Genomic DNA, 7783 nt, shown 5'->3' on the forward strand with positions numbered 1-7783 from the left:
GAACCCCGCCACCCCTCGCACCTTCCACCCCCTGGTTAAGTTCGTCCTCACCTCTATTGGAAATTCGCTACAGGATTGATCACATCAAATTGCACGAACACACGCGCACACGAAACTGATAGCCAATGGCTTTTTTTTAGCCAAAGGCTCGTATCATGCCCTTTGTTTTCCTCTTTATTTCTATTTTCTCCTTTTCTCTGTGTTACAAAACTCACCCAACACTGCGTATATATACACATAGCCAGGACTATCCTACTCGAAGCCGACTCACCCAAGCCAACACGTACCAAAACTAGCACACGGAACCGACTCAACTGAAACTATTCCAATCCCTATACGTACTACTTCTCAGTACTAGGACACGGCCAACTCCTGGCATACAAGCCAACTAAGACACCAAATCGGACTCTCTTAATCACCGGCTACCTTGATTACGCTTATACTAATTCTTACGAAACTTAACTAGTAAAGCTCATACACATATAATTGTTTGGATTATTCCAACATTCACCCCCTAATCCAAACATCCCTCTTTATTCGACGAGACACGCAGACGATCACCTCTTCATCTTGTCCCGCTGATTGCCTCCGGTGACGAGACTTACTGGACCACAGCTTCTCTCTTCTTGCAACGATGGCCACCACATCATCACCATCATACTTTTGTGCCGACTTGAAACCTGAAACCAACGATTACCCGGACTACCAGCCACGCTGCCGCATCTTAGCGTGCTACATGCAGACTAAACACATAGCCTCATGCAGGAACTCGACTTAACCGGTCGCGTCCATCTTCATGTTCATCTTCATCTTCACGTCGGTCGCTTGTGCACGGGGAGACACATCTTTTCACCCGCCACTTCTTCTTTATCATTGTCATTGGTGACACAACTTACCAAACGACGCCTCCTGTCCAGCAGCAACACGATTCGCCATATACGTGCAACTCATCTCCACCGTATATGAACTCGCCGGAATTCCACGACCACGAACGGAAACACAAGGCACAATTTCCTTTTTCCATCAGCCCAATATCTCAATTCTCCTTTGCCAATGACGCATCTCAACTGCAGCAGAAGATTCACACACCCGAGCTCTTGGACGCACCTTACAAGAACTCATGTGCACACCTTGATGACTGTCTTCTCGTTGTCGCTCCGCTGAACGACAATGAGCCCGATCCTTCACGTCGTTGCACCCCAACGACTAAATCGCCTGCTCTCCTTGTCGCTGCATCACCCAACGACTATATTGCCCGCCCCGAGGCGCTAGTCGGGTCGCTACCCCGGGGTAAGCGCAGCTTCACTCGAACCTTGCTCTAGATACCAATTGTTGGAAATTCTTCCTCAAGATCGATTTTCTGTTTTCTCAACTCAAGGTTATGATACGAGCCTTTGGCTAAAAAAAAGCCCTTGGCTATCAGTTTCGTGTGCGCGTGTGTTCGTGCAATTTGATGTGATCAATCCTGTGGCGAATTTCCAACAATCTCCACCTTGGACGCCACAGCCCGGTGCCGCTCTCTGCATCGTTGAAAGGATCAATATGGTTGACTAGAGGGGGAATAGGCGACTAACAATTTTTTAGCTACTTTTAACAGTTTAGTCTTAACAAGAAAATAGGTTGTCGAGATATGCAACTAGGTGGACAACCTATATGATGAGCTCAACAACAACAACACAAGCAAGCACAAGATACAAACATAATATAAGCTTGCACAAAATAATGGTTAGAGGTAACCACAAGTGGAGTCGATGGAGACGAGGATGTGTTAACAAAGTTCCCTCCCTTTAGGAGAGGTACGTTGGAGCGGTGTGGAGATACAATGCTCTCCGAGAAGCCCCTAGGGCCACCATATTCTCCTCACGCCCTCGCACAATGCAAGATGCCGTGATTCCAGTAGTGGTGCCCTTGAAGGCGGCGACCGAACCTTTACAAACAAGGTTGGGGCTCTCTCTCCCCAACTTAATTAAAGGCTTTCAACACCATCACATAGCTTCACCATAATGGAATGTAGCTCCAAAGTGCCTCTTCCATCTAGGATGCCCAAACACTCAAGAGTAACAAGATCCACAAGGGATTAGTGGGGGAATCAAATTTCTCTTGGTGGAAGTGTAGATCGATGTCTTCTCCTTCAAATTCTAGAGCATCAACAAGTTTTGATGGCTAGGGAGGAAGATCGGGCGAGTTTGAGCTTTAGGACAACAATGGAGCAATGGGGGAAAAGAGGTAGGCCTTCTTAGGGAAGAAAACCTCCTTTATATAGTGGGGGCTTGATGCCAACCGTTATGCACTCTGCCAGTGTTCAAGTGGTACTACCGCTCAGAGTTTCAGTGCCAGCCAGTGTGTACTTCAGAGTACAAGCATGGTAGTTCCGTCGGAGCGGTACTATCGGTAAATGTCACTGGATACAAATGGACCGGCGTTAGCGGAGCAACGCTAGAGCGGAAGTATCGCGCGAAGCGGTACTACCGTGTAAATAATATGTAGCGGCAGGTTGGCGGGTAAGCTGACAAGCCACCCATGCCTTGGAGAAGGCTCGGCTAGTGCTCATGAAGAACATGTCTGGCGGCATCTCCGCCGCCCACGGCACACCGCTCACTACTGCTGTCGAGCGCTACAAGACAATCTACATGAGCAAACCTATCACCCTTCACTAGTAGAAAAAGCCCCATTTGTCCCGGTTCATAAGGCCCATTTGTCCCGGTTGCCGAACCGGCACTAAAGTGTCGGTACTAAAGCCCAACATCTTTAGTCTAGGTTCACCCATGAACCGGGACAAATGGGGCTCCACGTGGCCGCTGCGGCCCAGGCAGGAGGACCTTTTGTCCCGGTTGGTGCCACCAATCGGGACCAAAAGGCTTCCACGCGTCAGCAGTTCAGGGGCTGGGGTTTTTGTTTTTTTCTGAAGGGGGGGGGGTTGGGGGTTTTGTAGGGTTAATTTAGGGGTTTCATATATTGTGTTATCTAGCTAATAGAGAGAAGTGTCCTCTCTTATCTCTGTGCTTGGTCGATGCTACGTACTATACGTATAGAGAGGACTCGACACGTTAGCTAGCTAGTAAGCAAATGGAGGAAACCATTAAGTACAGAAGATCGTCATGAACATATATAGAGAGAAGTGATCGACCTCTCCTTCTCCGAGAGATTGGTCAAACAACAAGTTTTCGTATATCTATCTTGACGCTACTGGGTATATATATCTATCAACAAGATCTCTTACAAAATCCGCTAACATCTGAACTCAACTTCCACATGATATTCTTTGTCTTTGTCGATGACGTGGTCAAGAAAGAATCCCTCCAATTCCTCTTGAATTGCTCGTATGAGATCTTGTGCTAGGAGTTCATTCCGCATCTGGAACATCTAATTTGAAGAAGGGGGTCAATACATATATATGTATGAAACTCAACACAAATGATGGTAATAAAATAAAATTGTGAATATTATTGCTTACGCACTTCATATTGTTTTTTTAGAGTAGCCCCGCTCACAGGTCGTGTGGCGGATGAACTCGCAAATGTAGTATCCACAGAAATCATTCCGGGGTTTCTGCCACAACCACTTTAGAAGAAATAGAGGTCAATCAAACTGATAAGCAAGCATGCTAAATGGTATTGATGAAACTAGCTAGAATCAATGGGAGATGCGCGGAACTAGCTAGTAGTACTTACTTTCGGGTGGTTAAATCGCAGCTCCGCCGGCAATCCCGGAGCTTGTGCGGCGAACTTTTTCCAAACCCTGCCAGACAAAGAAAACAATTACTTGATATCAGGAAATGAACAAAGTTGCCGATATGGTGCGATAATGATCGATTGAACTTACTTCTCGAGCACTTTAGACATGGTTGCATACTCTTCGGGATTTTTTCGTTTCAAGTCTACGACGTTACTAGTCCCTGCTCAAGCTTAATCTCTAGCAGAATAAAGTGCAAGCTGCACACGCATGCATAACTCATCAATTACATTAATATAACCTCGAGTAATAACGGAAACCGAATATGCACAAGACAGTAACACTCACCTATATTCGTAAGGAAAGAGTATTGTATCTTTGTTTTGATTTCGAAGTAACGATGTGAGCAAGTTGGCCTCGGTTTGTTTGGCATCATGTTTAACATTCCATTCATCCATGAGATTTGTGTTAATGAACCCAATATCACCTATTTGTCTTTTCTTTAATTCAGCGATCTTCAATCTGCATAATATAGTGAGGATAATTATATATACATGCAATGAAAGAGCTGAGCTATATATAGAGACTTAATTAATTACACAGAAGTAGTATTAACAGACAGTATCAAGTGATGATTGTTTTATCGAGGGCTTTTTGATTGAAAAACTGGAAGAACTCCTCATACGGAACAAACAACAGATCAATTCCAACGAGGGCGTGCTCCTCTTTAACTCCCAGCGTCAAAGTATCCGTCCCAGACTTCCTGCAGATGTCCATGTACCAATCATGGAATCTTCGCATCATCGTTGTTAGAGGAGTACTAGGTTTGACGAGAGGCTTCCCGTGCCTAAATTTGAATGTGTCCACCTCCATTGTATCAAAAAGTGCATCGTCGGGCATGTAATCTCTAGAATTGGTACCGGGCAGCATCCCCGGAAGATTAGCGACGATATCGCTAGATACATTGAGCGGGGGGCATGATTGCTTCGCTTGTTCGCCGAGCTGGGGAATTTTTTCCCACTTCTTCGTTCTGCTAACCTTTGATATGTGCAAGTACTTCCCGACTGCTCCCCTTCCTTATATGTCCTTTCAATAACGCGATCATAGTTGGATTGCGGCGGAGGCGGTGATGGTCGCTTCAGGGCATTCAAAGCGCGCTTCGCTTTCACCGGATCTATCTTCTCCTCCGGAGGTGGATGTTTCTTAGCTTTTACCAATTCAAAGAAGTCCCTCACTTGTCCTTCACAGATCTTCTGGCTTTCGTCCTCGCTCCTCTCATATGGTAACTTCTCTAGAGGCTTGAGAGACGATGGACTGAATCTGTATTGCCTCCCGCCTCTGGCTGTACTGCTAGACGCCGGAGCAACCGGAGTGGTTGCGGCTGTCTTCTTTCGTTGCTTACGAGGAGGAGAAGAAGGAGGCAGACTGCTATGACGCGCCAGAGGAGCCGAAGCGGTGGCGTCTGTGTTCCGCTATCGCTGTTGCTTAAGAGGCGGCGAAGGAGGAGGCGGGCTACTCGGACGCGCTGGAGCAGGCGGGGAAGGAGGCGGAGTACTGCCGCCCTCACGCGCCGGAGGAGGAGGCGGAGTGCCATGGTCACTCGCCAGAGGAGGTGGAGGCGGAGGAGGCGGAGTGCCCAGCTGACTCGCAGGAGGCATGAAGTTCAGAAGTTTGATGTGCTCCTTCCGCCATACACACAGAGTCTTCAGAGCAACACCCAGCTGAGTCTCCCCATCAACTGTAGGTTGCTCAAGCTGGAGCTCCTCAAATCCCAACGTTATTTCATCCACCATCACAACAGCATAGCCTTGTGGAATCGGACGGTAGTGAAAAGTTGCTTCGGGTGAAGGAGGGAACACGGAGCCGACAGCCGCCTTGACTTTGAGCTGAAGCCAGTGCGTCATAAGGTGGCACTGGTGTGAATCCGTGATAAAATCCACGGGGTAGCTAGGACCCGTGAAGTCAGGCTGCTGAACGAGATCGGTGGAAGCCATGCTACTTCTCCGCTGAGATGGCGGGGTAGCTTCTCGGGTAGCTTGGGCAGGAACTCGGCAGCTGGTTCTCAACAGCTTTTCGTTTCTCTAGCTTTCGTACCCTTGCCTGAAGCTGCTGCAGTGTGCTCTGATCCACTTTTCTCCTCCTCTCTTGGGTTTTATAACCGCCTGCATCGGGCAACCCAACCTTCCACGCAACAGAGCCTGGCGTGCCTCGTGTTCATCCAGGGTGCTCAGGATTCCCGAGGGCCTTTGTGAGCTTGTCGTTCTTTCTGTTGGGAATGAACGTCCCTTCCTGCGCTTCCTTGATTGCTTTCTGAAGCTTCGTGATGGGTGTTGCAAGTTGCTCATCCATCCAACATCACTTCCCTTTTTCAGGGTCCAAAGTTCCCCCAACCCCGAAGAACCAAGTCCTTGAACAGTCTGGCTAGTGCAATGTCTCTGGTTCGACCCCTTTAGCAATCAGGTCCTGCTCATCCTTGTCCCACAACGGCCGGGCTTTGAGGAGCCACCTAACCCCGTGCGATGGTGATGCTCCTTCTGCAGCATTTATCTTGTTAATCGCTGACATCTTCTTACTCTTCTCCGATGTCTTGTGGGCCACAAATGCGGGCTAGTGATCTCTTATCTTCTCAAATCGGTCGGTGAATTCTAGAGTCTTGTTTTTGTCGACATATGTTGATTTCAACTCATTCTTCCACCTCCTGAATAGACCTTCCATCTTCTTGAGAGCATGAGCCTTGATCAATGGCTCTATAACTGGCTTCTCCGGATCCTCCTCTGTCGGTAGGGTGAAATTTACCTTCAGCGCAGTCCAAAGATCATCTTTCTGTCTATCTTTGACAAAAGAAACTTGAAGGTCTTCCTTCTTAGGCTTATACCATTGCTGGATGCTGATCGGGATCATGTCCCTAACAAGAACCCCACACTGATCATAAAATGCTTCCTTGGTCCGGAGGGGTTTAATCGATTGGCCATCATGCGCGATTTCTGTGATCGTGAACCTTTCATCCGGGCGCAACTTTTTCTTCGGGCCTCATCCCGTTACCGAAGTTTTGCTCGATCCGGAGGGCTATAAAAGAAGAAAGAAGAGTTAATATATGTACATACCAAAACAATTAATGCATCAATTAGCTAGTCAGCATAGGCTTAATTAATATACAAACATGAGTCGATCCCAACTCTGTTCGGTCACCGGAGTCGTCATCACGGTCGTTGGAGCCACCATCATGATCATGACTTTCCTCCTCCATTGTTTGATCACCGTAGCCTGCTTCCTCTCCTTCCAGACCTTCTTTGAGGTCGTTGAGAAACACCAAGACATCACCTCTGTCGTGGATTATGTCCCCAATATCTCTTCTTGTTCGAAGTCTCTTTGTTAATCCATAGTTTCTGCAAATATTACAACATGGAAATTAATATACAAACATGAGATATGGGTATATTAATAGTGGAAAACATATACCCATCGGAGATCCTCGACCCTCGATGACTCTCGATCCTCATCCCCTCGGTGACCCTTGACCCCCTCCCCTAGCTAGTTCCAATCCTCAACCGCTTGGATTCTCTTAACCTTTACGGGATTTAACAAGATGGCGCCATTCTGGATGTGCAGAAGATGGTCCATATTTTTCCTGATCTCAAGAAAACCATTGCTTCATCATTTGCCGAAAGTAACAGGCGCATAACGGTACAAAGCTCTCCAAAATTGTTTTGGAATGGAGTCCCAAATAGGATAATTCGCTTATTGGTATGAAGTTTAGCAAGAGCCTTCCGAATATCGCTATTTGGAAGGCCTTTGCTGAAATCCGTACCAAAAAGCGAATCATCCTATTCGGAATTCCGTTTCAAAAAAACTTTGAAGAGTTTCGTAGAGTCATACGCCTTACTTCCAGCAAATGATGTAGCCATGGATGAGATCAGAAAAAATGGATCAACTTGTGCACATCCATAATGTGGGCATTCCTGTTAAATGGAGACCCTCAAACCTCAGCAATCCTCGACCCTCGACCCCTCGATGACCCTAGACCCTTGACGACCCTAGACCCTCGACCCTCGACTCTCGACGACCCTCGACCCTCGATGACCCTTGACCCCTTGACGACCCTCAACCCTCG

The sequence above is a fragment of the Triticum dicoccoides genome, chromosome 4B (assembly GCF_002162155.2).
Source record: "Triticum dicoccoides isolate Atlit2015 ecotype Zavitan chromosome 4B, WEW_v2.0, whole genome shotgun sequence".
Classification (NCBI taxonomy): Eukaryota; Viridiplantae; Streptophyta; class Magnoliopsida; order Poales; family Poaceae; genus Triticum; species Triticum dicoccoides.